General features: G+C 39.8%; 1 long non-coding RNA gene across 1 annotated transcript in view; it reads right to left on the reverse strand.

The window, feature by feature from the left end:
* Positions 1-20930, reverse strand: part of LOC143787307 (uncharacterized) — a 220025-nt gene that overhangs the window by 170035 nt on the left and 29060 nt on the right. The window contains exon 3 of the long non-coding RNA XR_013218321.1: positions 5009-5104. This is a non-coding gene — a long non-coding RNA (uncharacterized LOC143787307). The remainder of the gene's footprint in view (positions 1-5008; positions 5105-20930) is intronic.

Here is a 20930-nt window from a genome sequence, read left to right on the forward strand (position 1 = left end):
CAATGTTATCCCAGGGGATCGATTGGTTAGGTTACCATGATAGCCGGACTTCTTCTGAAGGCCCCCTTTGCTGTCATGTCGGTCCTCCTGTGAATCTCAGTTATTCGCTAGGCTTCATGGGTGACTGAGATTTTCACTATATCAAGCAATAAGTGTGGCCTCATTCAGACGTCCGTGCTGCACTTACGTATTGCGTCCGGTTGTTTTTCATAGATACAACACGTACCAATTATAATGTATAATTCTAATCACATGTTCATGGTATTTTACGAACTGTGTATCCGTGCAAAACTCACAGAGACAAGTTCATTTTTTGGTATCACGGATGAAAAGGGCCAATACGAGTCTATGGGTCCGTGAAAAACGTACAGTATGCTTATGGCATCCATGTGCCCTCTGTGTGCTGCCGTATTTAACATTGCAAAGGATAGATGAAGCTTTCATTTTTTTATTAATCTGTGAAAAATACTGATTGTAAAAACGTACACACTGATAACACACAAATCCAAAATACCGATGAGACGCTGCTACCATTTTTTCATGTTTGTGTTTAAACACAGACATGTGAATGAGGCCATAGTGATAATATGAGGTTGAAGTCCCTTAATGGGGCTAGAAAAATATGTAAAAAATACAAAGTTTAAAAAAAAAAAAAAAGTTCCACTTTTTCCCCATTAAAAGTAAAGGAAAAAATAAAGAAAATATACATATTTGGTAATGTTGCCACCGGAAGAAGCTAGGGACAAAACACGCATTGGGGTGAGGGGACACCGAGCTGACTACTGAGGCCTCTTGTTACCGGTAATGTAGCCTCTATTAACATGAGTATACCAATCTATAATGCCTGGAGGAAATCAAGATTTTCTACAAGACCAACTTTTATAATAATACTAGTAATATTACATAGTTATTGAGGTTGAAGGAAGACTTTAAGTCCATCTAGTTCAACCCATAGCCTAACCTAACATGCCCTAACATGTTGATCCAGAGGAAGGCAAAAAAAACCCATGTGGCAATGAGTAACTCCACCATGGGGAAAAAAATTCCTTCCCGACTCCACATACGGCAATCAGACTAGTTCCCTGGATCAACGCCTTATCAAGGAATCTAGTGTATATACCCTGTAATATTATACTTTTCCAGAAAGGTATCCAGTCCCCTCTTAAATTTAATTAATGAATCACTCATTACAACACCATACGGCAGAGAGTTCCATAGTCTCACTGCTCTTACAGTAAATAATCCGCGTCTGTTATTATGCTTAAACCTTCTTTCCTCCAGACGTAGAGGATGCCCCCTTGTCCCTGTCTCAGGTCTATGATTAAAAAGATCATCAGAAAGGTCTTTGTACTGTCCCCTCATATATTTATACATTAAAATAAGATCACCCCTTAGTCTTCGTTTTTCCAAACTAAATAGCCCCAAGTGTAATAACCTATCTTGGTATTGCAGACCCCCCAGTCCTCTAATAACCTTGGTCGCTCTTCTCTGCACCCGCTCTAGTTCAGCTATGTCTTTCTTATACACCGGAGACCAGAACTGTGCACAGTATTCTAAGTGTGGTCGAACTAGTGACTTGTATAGAGGTAAAATTATGTTCTCCTCATGAGCATCTATGCCTCTTTTAATACATCCCATTATTTTATTTGCCTTTGTAGCAGCTGCCTGACACTGGCCACTGAATATGAGTCTGTCATCCACCCATACACCCAGGTCTTTTTCATTGATGGTTTTGCCCAGAGTTTTAGAATTAAGCACATAGTTATACATCTTATTACTTCTACCCAAGTGCATGACCTTACATTTATCCCCATTAAAGCTCATTTGCCATTTATCAGCCCAAGCTTCTAGTTTACATAAATCATCCTGTAATATAAAATTGTCCTCCCCTGTATTGATTACCCTACAGAGTTTAGTGTCATCTGCAAATATTGAAATTCTACTCTGAATGCCCCCTACAAGGTCATTAATAAATATGTTAAAAAGAAGAGGGCCCAATACTGACCCCTGTGGTACCCCACTGCTAACCGCGACCCAGTCCGAGTGTGCTCCATTAATAACCACCCTTTGTTTCCTATCCCTGAGCCAGCTCTCAACCCACTTACACATATTTTCCCCTATCCCCATTACTCTCATTTTATGTATCAACCTTTTGTGTGGCACCGTATCAAAAGCTTTGGAAAAGTCCATATACACTACGTCCACTGGGTTCCCTTGGTCCAGTCCGGAACTTACCTCTTCATAGAAGCTGATCAAATTAGTCTGACATGAGCGGTCCCTAGTAAACCCGTGCTGATACTGGGTCATGAGGTTATTCCTCTTCAGATACTCCAGTATAGCATCCCTTAGAATGCCCTCCAGGATTTTACACACAGTAGAGGTTAAACTTACTGGCCTATAATTACCGAGTTCAGTTTTTGCCCCTTTTTTGAATATTGGCACCACATTTGCTATACGCCAGTCCTGTGGTACAGACCCTGTTATTATGGACTCTTTAAAGATTAAAAATAATGGTCTATCAATGACTGTACTTAGTTCCTGCAGTACTCGGGGGTGTATCCCATCCGGGCCCGGAGATTTGTCAATTTTAGTGATTTTTAGACGCCGCTGTACTTCCTGCTGGGTTAAGCAGGTGACATTTAATGGGGAATTTTTATCACTAGTCATATTGGCTGCCATGGGATTTTCTTTTGTAAATACTGATGAAAAAAAGTCATTTAGCAGATTGGCTTTTTCCTCATCCTCATCCACCATTTCACCCAGACTATTTTTAAGGGGGCCAACATTGTCATTTTTTAGTTTCTTACTATTTATATAGTTAAAGAATATTTTGGGATTATTTTTACTCTCTCTGGCAATGAGTCTCTCTGTCTCAATCTTTGCTGCCTTGATTTGCTTTTTACAGAATGTATTTAATTTTCTGTATTTATTTAATGCCTCCTCACTACCTACTTCCTTTAATTCTCTAAATGCTTTCTTTTTGTTCCTTATTGCGCCCCTAACAGCTCTATTTAGCCATATTGGTTTCCTCCTATTTCTAGTATGTTTATTCCCATACGGTATATACTGTGCACAGGTCCTATCCAGGATGCTAATGAACGTCTCCCATTTTCTTTGTGTATTTTTGTGTCTCAGGATATCGTCCCAGTTAATTGCACCAAGATCCTCTCTCATCCGTTGGAAATTTGCCTTCCTGAAGTTTAGTGTCCTTGTCACCCCCCTACTACCCATCTTATTAAAGGTTACATGAAAACTTATTATTTTATGATCACTATTCCCCAAGTGACCCCCAACCCTTATATTTGATATGCGGTCTGGCCTGTTGGTTAATATTAGGTCTAGCAGTGCCCCCCTCCTTGTTGGGTCCTGAACCAGCTGTGAAAGGTAATTGTCTCTCATAGTTGTCAAATACCGATTACCTTTGCTGGAACTGCAGGTTTCTGTTCCCCAATCTATTTCAGGGTAGTTGAAGTCCCCCATAATAATGACTTCTCCTTGAGTCGCAGCTTCATCTATTTGCTTTACGAGGATATTCTCCATTGCTTCCATTATTTTTGGAGATTTATAACAAACCCCTATCAGTAATTTATTATTTTTTCCCCCTCCCCTTATCTCCACCCACAGGGACTCCACATTTTCATTAAATTCACCTATATTATCACGCAGGATGGGTTTTAAGGAAGATTTTACATATAGACACACCCCTCCCCCTCGCTTATCTGTACGGTCATTTCTGAACAGGCTATAGCCCTGCAAGTTAACAGCCCAGTCATGGCTCTCATCCAGCCACGTCTCAGATATCCCCACCATGTCATAATTATGCTCCAACAACATTAGTTCTAATTCGTCCATTTTGTTGGCGAGGCTTCTGGCATTAGTATACATGCACTTGATGTTACTCTCTGTACCTCTATTCTTTCTTAAATTATTAACTGTTCTAACCCCACCCCCCATGCCACCGCCACCCCCAACTTCCTTATTTGTGCCCAGCTCTCTATCTGCACTATCTTCCCCTCCTATAAAATGAATACCCTCCCCCCCAATCCCTAGTTTAAACACTCCTCCAACCTTCTAACCATTTTCTCCCCCAGCACAGCTGCCCCTTCCCCATTGAGGTGCAGCCCGTCCCTAGCGTAGAGCCTGTAGCCCACTGAGAAGTCGGCCCAGTTCTGCAGGAACCCAAACCCCTCCTTCCTACACCAATTCTTGAGCCACTTATTAACCTCCCTAATCTCCCGTTGCCTCTGTGGCGTGGCACGTGGTATTGCTTTATAAGATTAAATAATTATAGTATCAAAATAATAATATTGCAATACCATTAAACCACAACCAAATATTACCAGCATACATAATATTGATAACATCACCATACTGATCATTTAACGTTAAGGTTAAAGTCTATGTAACTTTGGACTTCTGAATCCTTATATCGCACACTGTGAGGATTCTCCGGTGTCGGCATTGGGAGCGGGCTATCGTGACTGCAAGTATGCGAATTTCACACCTCCGACGACATTCTGACTAATTGTACTCGACTTTGCTAATGTCACTTGTATTGAGCGAGGATGAGCACCTCTAGTTAGCACGTGACGGCATGAATGCAAATCTCATTTGCACTCACATGATCAGGGGCATAACTACAGTAGGTGCAAGGGTTGCAAGCACACTTTGGACCTGTATCCTAGGGGGAGCCCAAAAGTCCCTTTGGCTTATATAAAAAGGCCAATGCTATTAAAGACTTGCAATAATTGGGGCCCATACTGTTCGAGTTACGCCACTGCACATGATCACCAACTTCCAGAGCTGGAGAATCCTCACAGCGGAAACTCTGTGAGGATTCTGAAATCTGCAATCACTTAGAGTCACTGCAGACTTTAAATTCAAGCTTGAACAACTACTTTAACCAAAAACACTGTACTAAGACTGATAATACCACCATACAATGACCATATCCGTTTTACACCAGTGCTCTGCAGACCGTATATGTGTATGCTGTGCAGGTTCTCACCAGTGATGTTCTCGCTGATTGTTGTCATTCATTTTCCCTTTTCCTTTGCATTTGGTCCAGACCACCATGACCTCTTCTTCCATCCATAACTCTTCCCTGCAAAATGTAACACACAGACATCTTCACTTTACTGATTTTCCAGGACCCTCCTCACATTCTACGAAATCTACACAAACCACATCTTGTGATGCCTTATAATAATTCCACAGTGCCTCTTTTAATAATGCTCTCACTTAAATCTCGTAAATCACTTTTGTAAAAACTTTTGAATGATCCACATCTCTCACCACTGATCATTGAGGTGGACACAGTCACTCTCATTCAGTTCTTAAGTTTTCCCTGCTGAGAATCTATGAACTAGTTTAATGCAAGTGTTTAATTAGCTGCTTTGATGACTGTAGTACAAGCAGAATGGCACTTTCCTAAACTGTCAGTTCTCAATCCCTCACTGGTATGGTGCCTGCATGACATATAACGGTTGGCTTGTCAGAGAAAATCTTCAACTGTATACAATAATATATATCAATCATCATATGCCAGAAAAAAATGTGCTATTATTTCAGAATATCTAGTTTATAAAATATTTACGAACTGTAATGTATTTATACACTTTAGAGGGAGCATGAACAACTAATGTGTCATTCATATGCACCAAAAGAATGGCATGTACGTATCACAGCTGCACCTGACCTGACGGCTCCGCTTCGGTTTAAGTTCAAACCAGATCTGTTACCCGATTTAACAATACAAACTGCATGCAATATTAAATATACTGTATCTTACATCTGATTATGTTGTTGTATTTACTTTGAAAATCCATTTTAAAATTATTGCATAATCCTGATATTGAAATGAGCATTTTCTTAATTCAACTAAAGTGTAAGAAAGTGCACGAGTCCAAGTGAATTCAGTCTCCCCCACCCAACCTGACTGACAGTTACAACGCGTACAAAACAGTGCTAGGGTACAGTCATAATGCTGTATTACTCGCACGAAGATCGCATCTCAATACTGAGACTGGCCATTGGTTCTCCTGACCTGAGTGTGACAGCCTGAATTTTTATGCCGCTGTCATGCTCAGGTCAGGAGAAGAATAGCATGTCTGTGTATTGATATGTGATCCTCATGCAAGTGATAGGGCTGTCTGACTTCATCAGCAAGAGGGTCACTGAGGAGCTGTCAATCAAGCCAGATGGGTGGAGATTCAGTAGCAGGCAATATGGACAAACAGGCTAGGTGAGTGAGGATTGAGTTTAAACTTTCAAAAAGAATTGTATAACCATTCTGACATGGTTATACAAAGTCAGGTCAGTATACCATCTTCGTCAAGACTTAGGTACCTATTTAATAATGTAAACTATATTGCAAAAGCTGGTGACAGATTCGCTTTAATAGACCCTATTGTGCATGTAGAGCATCCACGTTGCACCCTAGCAGAAGCTGTGCATGCAGCTTTATCAAGTGTCTCTAAGAAGTGGAAAAAGACCATTTTTTTACCCCTCAATAGTTGATGTACTGTAGGTGCATACAGTATCTGACATGATTTGGTTGCATCTTACATGTGAGGAGCTGCCTCTAGAGATGAACTCCAGTCAGTGACTGGAGTACATTTGTATCAAAATTTACAACACTAAAGTGGCGTAAATTTTCAAGAATAAGATAAGTGGGCTTAGCAACGAGCCCCTCCCACTCATCTTCCACTCATTTTGGCAAAGCTATCCAGGACTATAATGAAAATGCCAAAGGTTGCCAAATATTTCAGCAAATTCTGAGCTGTACAAAATTTGTGTTTCCTTTTAAGGTGTTAAAAACTTGAATGAGTCAGGTCTGTAATTTCAGTAAACACTATTCAGATTACTTTGTTTATATGCTTCAATCTATGCCACCATTCACCTGTAGGGCAATGTTTTCCCCCTAGCTAGCCACAGGTTTATCTGCATGAGACCGAAATTAGTATATGACATTTTGAAAGCGTCTATATGTCTTTAGGTCATTCAGCCCCAGTATTTGCTTTCAATGCATTCATCAAAGGCATAAATAAACATCTCCCTGGTTGAATCCCTGCAGCAGTCCTCATTTCATTCTGAAATAGTTTGCCCACACAATTGCTCCTATGCGAGCGAACATTATCTTAATCAACACATTTGTTTCCAAACTTTGCAGTGACAACATTATGCAGGTAAAACAAGAGATCATAATGAAAAATGACAGGCATTATTATATCACACAGCGCACAGCTTATAAAACCATAACTGCTCTATACACGCAACCTGGAGAATGCAAAAACATTCCATTCAGATGTTACAAAGTATATTATATCCTTATTCGAGCATTCATACTGCAATCATTGGCAACATCGTAACCTCATTTCTAGGGATAGTGTGCGGGTTACCAGGATCATCAAAGGTTCCTTTAACATCTTCAACAAGGCTTCTTTTTCTGATGAAGCTGTCACACAGTTTTTACAGATCAAATTGGATGCATAATGGGACTTAAAAGAATCAGTTTACCATAATGGTAAAAGAAAAGGTTAAGTTTGCCTGTCAAAAGCATCGGAGACTGACTAAATGTATGCTAACTTAAACAACATGAAAAATCTGATTGAAATCAATAGGCATTTGTTCTGTTAAAATGATGGCACAGAATAACAAAGAGAAGCATGCCCATGTAACAAAGCCAAAGTATAATTCATATTGTGTAAACATATGTGTTAACCGCACTAAGTGTAACTGAGTTCCTAGTTAGACAGGTTTAACATTAGTGTTTTTTTGCGCAGCGTAGGTCTGCGTACTGTTCCCATGCATCTTGCGTACCTATCTTTAACATTGTGTACGCAGGGACATGCGTTGGCATCAGTTTGTATGTGGATGTGTCCCCGTGCGTTGTTTTGCGGTGTCCAGCGAATGCAACATGTTGCATTTTTTGAGGTGTCAAATATGCGCAGGCATACGCATGCGGATGAGTACGTATAAACAACTCATTACTGTCTATAGGAACGCATTGGTATGCAATGACATGCGTACGCATGCATTTGATGCGCTTGCGTACTTCGGACTGCACATGTCCAGAAACTGATTTAGACACGCTCATTGAGACACGCCCTCCTGAAAATATCTAACGCATGCACATAAACAACGCAAACACAGTCAAAAATGCATACAAACGCAGCGTTTTTTTGCATCATGTGTAAGCTGATGCAGATAAAAAAACGCAGCGTAAGCATGCAGATGATATGCTGCACACAGATACGTTAATGTGAACTTAGCCTTAGACTATTGCCAGGCGTAGAATATTGTGAACTAGTGCATCTAAGGGCTGTCCCACACGTCCAGATAATTCCGGTACCGGAAAAAATCGGTACCGGAGTTATCCGTGTCCGTGTGCCCGTGAGCTCACGCAGGCCATACGTGCGGCACACGTGTGCCGCCCGTGTGCCGAGTGGGTACCACACGGAGCGTGTGGTACCCACGCGTGTGGTACACAGCATCATGCTGAAGCCGCGATTCATATCTTCTGTGCAGCAGCGTTTGCTGCATAGAAGATATGAATAATAGTGTTTAAAAGAAAGTTCTATCTGTCCGACGCCCTCCCACCCCCTGTGCGCCCCCCCCGCTGTTCTGAAAATACTCACCCGCGTCCCTCGTTGGCTGTCGATGCTTCCTGTGCTGGCCGCCCCTTCTACTGTATGCGGTCACGTGGGGCCGCTCATTTACAGTCATGAATAGGCGGCTCCACCCCTATGGGAGGTGGAGCCACATATTCATGACTCTAATCGTCGGCCCCACGTGACCGCATACAGTAGAAGGGGCGGCCAGCACAGAACACAGCGAGGGAGGCGGGTGAGTATTTTCAGAACAGCGGGGGGGGGGCGCACAGGGGGTGGGAGGGCGGCGGACAGATAGATCTTTATTTTAAACACTATTATTCATATTTTCTCTGCAGCAAACGCTGCTGCAGGGAACATATGAATCGCGGATTCAGCACCAGTGGGGGGGACAGCGCTTACTGTAGCGCTGTCCCCTGCACGGCACACGGACTGCAAACGGAGACCGTCCGTGTGTGGTCCGTGTTTTACACGGACCCATTGACTTTAATGGGTCCGTGTAATACGTGCGCTCCCACGAACACTGACATGTCTCCGTGTTTGGCACACGGAGACACGGTCCGCAAAAAATCAATGACATCTGCACAGATGCATTGATTTTTATGGGCCTACGTGTGTCAGTGTCTCCGGTACGTGAGGAAACTGTCACCTCACGTACCGGAGCCACTGACATGTGAAACCGGCCTAAAAAGTAACTAATGTGAGAATAAACTTCTCACACATCATAGCAACATGTCAGAAGTTTTGATTTGTGGGTTTCTCGGTATTGATACACCTATCGATAGATGAAATGAAGGGGCACAAGTACTTACTCAGCACTTTGTCTATCAATCTGTAAATGGGTCTGCTTATGGGTGGAGCAGTACATGGGCTCCTATACTTACTTATGTGTCATGATCTCAATGGCAAGAGATCATAGCATAAGCATATATAGGAACTAGCTCTTGGAAGATGGGAACTGAGCTGACCATGAACTAAACCTAACGCACAACTAGCAGTGGCCGGGTAGCATGCCTACGTTGGTTCTAGATGCCCAGCCCAGCCGGAGGACTAAATAAAGCTAGCAGAGGAAAATATTAGTCCTAGCTCACCTCTAGAGAAATACCCCGAAAGGAGACAGAGGCCCCCCACATGTATTGGCGGTGAGTTGAGATGAAATAACAAACGTAGTATGAAAATAGGTTTAGCAAATTTGAGGTCCACTTACTACATAGCAGAAGACAGAAAGGACACTTTCATGGTCAGCTGAAAACCCTATCAAAAAACACCATCCAGAAATTACTTTAAAACTCTGGCATTAACTCATAACACCAGAGTGGCAATTCCCGTTCACAAGAGCTTTCCAGACACAGTAACGAAACTACAGCTGTGAACTGGAACAAAATGCAAAAACAAACATGGACAAGAGTCCAACTTATCTAGTAGTTGTCTAGGAGCAGGAACAAGCACAGAGAGGCTTCTGATAACATTGTTGACCGGCAAGCAACTAACAGAGCAGCAAGGTTATATAGCGACTCCCACATCTTGATGGGAACAGGTGAACAGAGAAGATGAAGACACCAGTTCAATTCCACCAGTAGCCACCGGGGGAGCCCAGAATCCAAATTCACAACACTTATGATTGTATTATGGGTCTGGGATTTTTTTTTTTTTTAATTTTCAGTAATGAGACTCTCATTGTAGTGCATATGGCATTTATAGTCCCTATATATAGCAAAAACTTCATACAGAGCCATGCAAAGGTTCTTTATACTGCATGCAAATGTTTTTAGGGGAGAATTGTTCATAAGTCACCCAACAAGACTTGTACAACATAGAAGAATTCATAGAACCTTACTGCCTCTGTGGACTTTGACTATATACAAGGCTAGGTTTAGTGATCGGTACCCTTTATTTTACTGATCAGGTCTTTTATGCCGAAATAATGTACGGTATCCAAGCCAAATTATGAGTGATACTATCTGCGGAACCGTTGTATCTAAGATTTTGATGGTGTAATTTGTGTTGTACCATCAGCCTGATAGAAAATGTAAAACCCTAATAAGATTACACTGTTGCTTTGAAAACAGGTCTCTGGGTCGGCAGTTCTTAAGAAATGAAATATATTACATATGTTATGTTTCTTTTGATGCTCACTGTGCGTTTTGCCTAAAGGGATGGACATCTGGTAAACGGGAGATTAAATGTCATAATTATAAACATCTGAAACTTTCTTCTGCTGGGAATTTTCTATATGCTGAAATTATTTAACATATTGAAGAAACCAAGCATCTTTATAAAACCCATTTTTTGCAAGGGAGGCAAGATCCCTGATCAATGATTTCATGTTACCATGGTTTATAAATACATTAATATTGCTCTTCCTATAACCTCACAGATCCAAAGAGAATACAGTAATTGGGTTACAAATCCAAATCACATTACCCTGGAGAGTCTGAAGAGAAAGAACTGACCTGTGAGATAAAGGGCAGACTGCTCTACCTGTGACTATTCTTGCTTGGTGATAATGTTATATTCTCGCACCCATTACATCTACTCAAATATCAGTGAATTCCATCAAGAGGAGTGGGCCATAAAAATAATGTAACAAAATGTAATTTTACAACTCTACAAATAATAATGAGTAACCCTGCAAGTATATTACTATAATTATCAACAGACATGAGAAAGATAGATAACTGTGAGAAATATAGATAACTACGTATGAGATTACAGATATGATAGGTAGACAGAGATAGATAGATTTCTGCCTTTATTCCCTGATTCTTCCCATACAAAATCTCCAAAACCTCCAGTCATTACAAGACCTTTTGCTTTTCTCTCATAGTGTCTTATCGCCCACTTGTCACCAAGACGTCTTCCTTGCATCCCCCATACTCTGAATTTCTTGACCAAACGGTCACACTCCCCTCACTTTTAAAAGCAACTTGAAAACGTAGCTCTTCGTAAAAACCTACAATGATACTTTGTAAATTATAATCCCTAGTGGATAGTGTCTTCACCCTGTTTTATGTGCCAATCTTTGGCTAGGGTCACGCCATCGTATTTTCTCTCATCTGAGAAAATCGGTCTGATTATGCTAATCACACTCTAGTCAAACTCTGATCAACAAAATATTAAGCTGAGGGTGGCAACAATCTTGCCTGGACCATTTGAGGGTTTTTGTGTGAAATAATGTCCAATTTTACTTGTTTTCTGTCTTTTTTTTAGTCGTTCCAAGACACACAAATGAAGTAAAATTGTGAATAACAAAACATCTATAATTGCAATCATTTTCTGTGAGAAATACTTCATCTTCTGTCACAATTTCAAGAATGCCAACACTTTCGGACACGACTATGTACAGTATTTATACTATATATGACTATACTATGACTGTATGTATATGTATATATATATATATATAATACTGAGGCAATTTTTGGTCACTAGGTATGGGCAGTATGAAGTGGTATAGGCATTTCATAGTATTATGGTAGACGTATAGTAAAGGTCCTGAGCCTCCAGTCATCCACGTGTGCAAACTCTTTCATTTTTGTTCAAGTTTGTGAAAACTTAGAGCTAATACGGTAATTTCTAAAAATATTATGAAATAATTATTATTATGTACAGTAGTTATTTGACATAATCTCTGTAGATTTTCAGCTCTTTGACTAAGCAAAACATTCACCCTACAATTATTCAGCCTCTTTTTAATGAAACAGCACAGGGACAAAACAGAACAGCTTGGTGTCAGCACAAAGTCCAGTTACATCCGTGTGAAATTACAGCGTGCTGACAAATGTGAGACAGAAAATGACAAATGACAGAAATGTTCAAAAGTGCTGCCACACAAAGGGAGGTATAACTTTTTTTTTATAGTTTGCCTAATTCTACCTAAAACATTGAGTCACTAATGCAATATTAATCTCAGGACATAGCATTTGTTATACTCCAGAACTGCACTCACTATTCCAATGGTGGACGCTGTATGTGCATACATTACATTACTGAACCTCAGTTACATCTTGTTTTCTACTCCAGAGCTGCACTCACTATTCTGGTGGAGTCACTGTGTACATACATTACAGTACTGGTCCTGTACTGATCCTGAGTTACATCCTGTATTATACACCAGAGCTGCACTCACTATTCTGCTGGTGGAGTCACTGTGTACATACATTACATTACTGATCCTGAGTTACATCCTCTATTATACTCCAGAGCTGCACTCACTATTCTGCTGGTGCAGTCACTGTGTACATACATTACATTACTGATCCTGAGTTACATCCTGTATTATACTCCAGAGCTGCACTCACTATTCTGCTGGTGCAGTCACTGTGTACATACATTACATTACTGATCCTGAGTTACATCCTGTATTATACTCCAGAGCTGCACTCACTATTCTGCTGGTGCAGTCACTGTGTACATACATTACATTACTGATCTTGTACTGATCCTGAGTTACATCCTGCATTATACCCCAGAGCTACACTCACTATTCTGCTGGCGCAGTCACTGTATATATACATTACATTACTTATCCTGTACTGATCCTGAGTTACACCTTGTATTAGAGCAGAAATCTTCCAAATTCTCTACTAACAACTAATAGTTTAATGAGTGCAACTCTGGAGAATAATGCATGATGTATCTCAGAAAGATTCCGTATATACTCAAGTATAAGCACCTAATTTTGCCACAAAAAAACTGGGAGAACTCGATAAATTTCAAAAATAAAAATAGATACCAATAAGATAAAATTACTTGAGACATCAGTAAGTTAAATGTTTTTGAATATCTATATTGAATCATGAGCCCCATAAGATGCTCCATACAAAATACGCCCCATATAATGCTCCATAAAGTTCATGATGGGCCCCATAAGATGCTCCATAGAAAAATATGCCCCATATAATGCTGCACAAAGGATAATAATGGTCCCATAAGATGCTCCATATTAAAATATGCCCCATATAATGCTGCACAAAGGTTAAGGATGGCCCCATAAGATGCTCCATATTAAAATATGCCCCATATAATACTGCACAACGGTTAATGAAGGCCCCATAAGAAGTTCCATATTAAAATATGCCCCATATAATGCTGCACAAAGGATAATGATGGCCCCTTAAGATGCTCCATATTAAAATATTCCCCATATGATGCTGCACAAAGGTTAATGATGGCCCCATAAGATGCTCCATATTAAAATATGCCCCATATAATGCTGCATAAATGTTAATGATGGCCCCATAAGATGCTCCATATTAAAATATGCCCCATATAATGCTGCTCCTGCTTCCAGAGGACCTGGAAGACACAGCACGGCGACAGGTGAATATCGCATGGCTCACCCTCCCCCAGTCCTACTCATCCTCCTGGTGCTGCATATCAGTCCTAGCATCTCGGGCGCCGGCATCTCTCTTCCTGTCTTCCTTCCTGTGCTGAGCGGTCAGTGATACCGCTCATTAAAATAATTAATATGCGCTCCACGCCTATGAGAGTGGAGACGCGTGCATATTCATTACTTTAATGAGCAGTACCACGTGACCTCTCAGCACAGGAAGGGAGACAGGAAGAGAGGTGCCAGCGCCTGAGATGCAGGGACTGATATGCAGTGATGACACCAGGAGGGTAAGTATGATGTCTTCTGCTCCCCCAACCCCCCCTTGCTGGCAATGACTCGTGTATAAGCCGAGAGGGGCGTTTTCAGCACAAAAAATGTGCTGAAAATCTCGGCTTATACACAAGCATATACGGTAATTAATGTAATGTATTTACGCAGTGACTTCACCAACAGAATAGTGAGTGCAGCTCTGGATTATAATGCAGGATATAACTCAGGATCTGTACAAGATAAGTAATGTAGTGTATGTACACATTGACTCAAACAGCAGAATAGTGAGTGCAGCTCTGGAGTATTATACAGGAGGTAACTCAGGATCAGTGCAGGATACTTAATGTAATGTATAGTACACAGTGACTAGTGAATGCAGCTCTGGAGTATAATACAGAATGTAACTCAGGATCAGTACAATAAGGAATGTAGTGAAAAAATGTCTCATATGGAGGAAATACATAAGCAATGATCTTAGAGAAGCAATTTGTTGCTGTCTATAAATCTTTTCAAGGTTATATAAGACCAATTCTAAACAATCATTCTACAGTCATGCCCAAACATTTTGAGACTGTAGCAAATTTAGGGTTTGTTTTTTTTTCACAAAATTTGCTACTTTAGTGTTTTTAGATGTCTTAGTAAGGTTTTTCTATGGTTACTGACGTACATTAGAATTTCATTTTTTAACTTATATTAAAATCAGCAGAAGAGGGAGGCTGATGTTCAGAGAAAGATAAAATTACAAAAATAATAGGTGTAAAGTAAATGGTCTTGTGCATTATATACAATGAAAATGGCGCTGGTTCATTGTGCTAACAATAGTGGTAAGAGCCAATAGGTGACCCATGGTACTAAGTGGTGCTAATTTAAAAAAATGTATTTTAACATAGCTGTCACGACTCTATTGTTGGGTGTCCAGGGACCAGGGGCTTCTTCCCTGTCCATAATGCTAGGGGCACCCTAGTTCGCCCTGTTCCCCAGATTACTTCTGATGGTGAAGATGCTGTGGCCACGTACCTTGCCTTAGCTTCTGAATCCGTCCTCTGTCTGTACCCTTTCCCCACCCAGGGAAGAGGTGAGAAGTAGTGTACCATAACGCACCAACCAGACTAACAAGGTAATACAAACAGGGATAAAGGAAAATACCAATCATACAAATATACACACAGAAACAATAGAGGTAAACACTGGTGAGTGGAGGATGGGGTAAAACCAAAGTAGGAGATGGAGGTGGATTAGCACACACTCAAAACCAATCAACAGTCTCAGATAGAAGGGAGCTCTAGCAATGAGTGCTGGTCAGGGCCCAGAATAAAGAAGTGAGAGATGTCGCCTACAGTAACAGCTGAGAGCCTTAATGCAGGAAAGCTTCCAAGAGCTCTCAACTGAGCAGATTAACCCTTGCACTGCAAAACAAAACACTTGCACTATTTAAAATGAAGGTGAAGTGCGTCTAAACAGTGTAGTAGTAGGAGACATTAGACGCTGCAGTCTTCTGGCTCCTCTCTGTCATGGTAAATCCATTACAATAGCAAAGAAAAGGGTGTAGCAAAGAAGTACAGTAGCTAAGACATATCATATCATCACTAGTTCATATAGAATAAAATCTTAAAATATTGTTAATTGATTGTTAAATACTTATGTAGCCACTAAAAGCTATTAAGTACGGTAAATACTATTTAATATATGTAATAGAATGCAAATAAAATATAGCTTGCAAGCATAATTATCCTAATACCACCAAAAATTACAGACCTGCACTAGCCATGAGTTTGGATGGGTACATTGACCTCCACCTCAGACAAATCTTCAGTTGTCCACAATGGAGCTTGTAATAACTGGGTAGTGCAGGGGTGAAACACAAGCTGAGCTGTGTTTGCTGGCTGCAGTAATGTGAACTACATGCATTGCTTTGTTGATAGATATTGCAGAGGATTAGCTTCTGACAACTAGAGCAGAGGGTTATCTTCTGCTATATGCATCAACAGAGCATCAAGTTGCAGCTTCACATCACTGACCCGCTGTTCCAGACAACAAACACAGCTCAGCTTTGCAATACCCAGTTATTACAAGCTCTATTGTAGAGAATAGCAGTAGATTTGAGCTCTGAGATAAAACAGTTAACAATCTGGCAGTTTGTATGAGTCCTTACATTGCCAGTATTACTGATGTTGATGGCTTTATGATAGACAGTCTGACTCAACTATTTTGTTTTATATGTAAGAGTCTTATTCAGGGATATTGACTTTTATGGTTATAGTGGCCGTACATTTTATTTTTATTTACTAATAAATGTTAAGTTTTAAAGGTCCCTTAATCTGTTAACTCATGGGATTTACAATTTTCTCAATAGTTGTTTCATTCCTTTAGCTTTATGGTGGCACATTATTATAACATCACATGGTGATTTTGGGAATAACTCTTTAATTAAAAATAGTATATATGTTGAAGGACAATGCGTGTGTGTAGCCAGTAGTATATTTGTGGAATGAGGATCATTTTAAGTTATACTACAAGGTCTATGATTTCTGTGTACACACCAGGAATGCAGAACTATATAAGTCAATATATTTAACAAACAGAATGTTATAATATAAGAAGGTTTTTATAAGCAATGTAAAATAAATAGAGGAGGCCAGAGACAACTTCTCAGCCTGTGTGTAACTGATCACAACTCTATGTCACTTGTCACTGAGTTGATCATTGTCTTGTAATAACATTTTTATGACCCTCATTCCGTAGGTATTTGATTCACAGCAGACATGATATCCATTCGTTATAATAATGCTATACAAATATTGAACTACAAAGAATGTCATTAAATTTTAAAGGAAATACACGAGTAATGTTATTTATCACAAAAGTCCTCTTTGTGCACAACTGTTTTTTGAGTAACAGGGAACAAGCAGCTGTTAATTGAAAAAGTCTTGTGTACCAAGCAATGCTCTATACAATGTCTGTCCTTTGTTTACTTACCAGAGAAAGCGTGCACGTTCATTACCAACTGTGTTTGTCTTTTGCACAAAAACAGCTTGTAAACATAATATTCAGCAGATTGGGGGGTTGACCGGAGAATTCATAGTTGTGTTAGGACTGAAATGCATCCAAATATTATGCAGATAAGCAACACAACATATTTGCATTACATCCAATGAGAGCCACTGTGCTGAAAGTTCCTTTAGTTTATTCTTATTTCAAACGGATGTCCAATTATTGTACACCACTGACTTTATTAATCTAAAGAAGTCCAATATGTTAAATCAATTTCAATATATCTTTTACAGGGGTGGAGTTTTACTTATTGTTTTGTGTTTGATACAGAGTTTTAATACCCCTCCATAAAATTAAATGGGTTTTCGAAGTACTGAGTCCAGACATACATGTCCAATAATGTCTCGCACCAGCTTGGACCCAGCTGACATATGTCAAGTACATAAGTCTTGGACTGAGCAGGGACAATTCAATTTCTCTTGCAGCAAATATGTATATTATTTGCAGATTTTCCCCATAGACTTGAAAGAGATGATGAAAATCCACAGGTAAAAAATGCATGCAATCTGTACATATCACTTAAGTGTTATCAAAGCTAAACAACAGGAAGTATCATAAACAAAGCAGTTTTATTAAACATATGGGATACCAAAAAGAGACAAAAACCAAAGCTGAAAAATATGAAAAAAACACACACTTGTAAGTGCTTTGGGGTGGGACACTGCACTTCTATCTCTCCTGCGCTCCATCACTATTCACCGATAACCGCTTCCAGTCTGTATCTCACTGATAGGTCACTCTTGTATTATTGATGTGCATCTCCTGCAAAATCTCGCACAGGCACCATCAGAACCTGTATGAGCTAAAAGGACCTCTTGACGTCGCTAGACTCAGTGTATCAATCTGCTCAGATGCCGCCTTCATCTGAGATGAGTGGCGCAGATACGAGAAACAGTGAAGAAGTATCAGACTCATGTCAAGGAATGCATGTCACTGAAACAAAGGTGAATCAAACAGACAGGAGGTGGGTGGCTGGCGGAGAGTAGAAAGGGCAGGCGGAGAGTAGGAAGGGCAGGCAGAAGAGCTGTAAGTGCAATACCCCACCCTAAAGCACTTGTGGCTCATCTGCATACAATTTCAAGGCAGGATTTTTTCTGAAATGGCAAAATGTATTTCTACAGTCAAGGCATGCATTTAGTTAGCCTGAAAGCACCTGTACTTACAGTGGATATAAAAAAATCTACACACCTCTGTTAAAATGCCAGGTTTTTCACATGTTAAAAAAACACAGTGAGAAGAATCATTTCAGAACCCTTTCCACCTCTAAAGTCACTCATAATTTGTACAGCTCTAGCTGGGCCATTCCACAACTTTGATCTTCATCTGGTGAAGCTATTCTTTTGTGGATTTGGAGGTATGCTTAGGGTCACTGTCATGCTGAAAAGTAAAACTTCCCTAAATCTTTAGCTTTTTAGCAGAGTCCTGAATGTTTTGTTGCAAAATTGATCAAAATTGATATTTGGAACTGTTCATAATTCCCTCTGCCTTGACTAAAGCCCCAGTTCCAGATGCTGAAAAACATCTTCAAAGCATAATGCTACCTCCACCATGCTTCACTATGGGTATGGTGTTCTTTTATTGATGTGCAGTGTTGGCTTTGCTCCAAACATACCTTTTGGAATTATGGCCAAAAGGTTCCACCTTGGTCTTATTACACCATAATACGTTTTTCTACAGGTTTTTGGTATGTACATGCTTCTTGATGTAGGTTTTAACAATCCAAGATTGTTGTCTCATGCAGCACAAAACCAGAATTTGTCAGAAAATCCTGCTGCTCCTTTTTTGCCGATTTTAGGGTTCTTTGCAGCCTCTTGGACCCATTTTCTTGATGACTATCCTGACTGTGGTAAATTGTAGATCTAATAACTTGGAATTTTTTTTCATCCATACTCTTGAATAACAACATTTAGATCCCTCGGCTGTGTTGAAAGCTGTTTACCGACAATGGCTTTAATTGTAAAATGCAACTAAGAAAATATCAGGAAAATCCTATTAGAACTGTTTAACTTTATACAGAATTAATCAGAGCAGTTGTGTACTGCCTACTATATATCATGAGTTTACGTGTGTTTGGCTGATTTTGAACAAAACCTCATCCACAATTTAAAGAGGGTATTCACATTTATGCAACCACATTATTCTGGTTTTGTTATTATTATTTTCCCCCTCAAAATGATTTTAGTTTGTTTCTCAATGGATATGTACAGATTATGGGTGACATTAATGGTGGAAGAGTTCTGAATTGATTCTTCTTTTGACACAGAAACATTTGTGCAAAAATTACCTGATTACCTTAGTGCACAAACTGTACAATTAATGTAATCCGTCTCTTCTATCCTGTCGGGCCCTGCTGTGATTTTACACTACACGGCTGCTGAATTGCCAGCTTTTCCTCTATTAATTTATGTTATATACATATATATATGTGTGTCACTGACATCTATATATGTGTATTCTATGTGTATACTGTAGGTAATCCATCTCTTCTATCCTGTCGGCTCCTGCTGTGATTTTACAGTACATGGCAGATGGATTGCCAGCTTTTCTTCTATCTACCTATGTAATATACATATATATATATATATATATGCCACTGACATCTATATATCTATAGTATGTATACTGTGTTTATATATATATTCTATTCTAACCTGTCAGTGTGATTTTACTGTACGCGGCACATGAATTGCCGGCTTTTCAAAGGACAACCGGTATGTAAAAATCGGACAGCACTCGCTTGGTCCGAGTGCTGTGCGATTTTTTTCTCGCACCCATAGGCCAAGTCTTGGTGACAATTGCAGCATGCTGCGATTTTACACTCATGCTGAATACGCCCGAGAAAATAAACGGTGATGTGAGCTGCCCGATGTTTTCTTGCATAGCACTCGCCCATATGCTACGGTAGTGTGACGCCGGCCTAAGACATTCATCTGCTAAGGCAGATATTAACTACTGCTAGGTTACAGCACACAATGCTAAAGTATGCCCCACTATCCAAGCCTATCAACCCTGTTCTGTACGCATGTGAAGGCCATTGAAAAAAATTTAATTAATATGTTAATTAAAATTAAACATTGCATTAATTTAAATAGCAATTAAAAATTACAAGACTCTTGGCCGCTGATTGACAAAGCCAGCTTGGAGATCCATCTCCTTGTTGCTGATATCTGAACTATAACATGCAACACACTGGTATAGCAGGGAGGTAACTGGCATTACAATGTCATAGTCGATCAAAACATTTGAGGATTTGGGCATACAACTGGCTTAATTATGTTTTAACAAAACGGAATAACCTTAAACCGAAGATTATGCGATTTGTTGCCACAAGAGATTGAAAAAATGGACTAATATTTGCTAAAAAAATTAATATGTAATAATATTACTATATAATTTACTGTGTTTTGAAAACAAAGAGTTCATGTTGGTATGGAAATTTGCAAATATCAGATGACTAAAGCCATAGATAGTGTCAATTTGTACTCATGGGCGCAAGTTGGATAGGAACTAAAATAAAATATAGGACAATCACATAAAGAGTGAGAACTCTCTGGTAAATATATTCTCTGGAAGATGTAGTGCACCAGATTAGGTGTTTCAGATACTGTTAGCACCTTATCTAAAAGAATGTGTGACTTATCTAGAAAGCGGGAAGGACTAGG

Source organism: Ranitomeya variabilis, chromosome 8 (assembly GCF_051348905.1).
Source record: "Ranitomeya variabilis isolate aRanVar5 chromosome 8, aRanVar5.hap1, whole genome shotgun sequence".
Classification (NCBI taxonomy): domain Eukaryota; kingdom Metazoa; phylum Chordata; class Amphibia; order Anura; family Dendrobatidae; genus Ranitomeya; species Ranitomeya variabilis.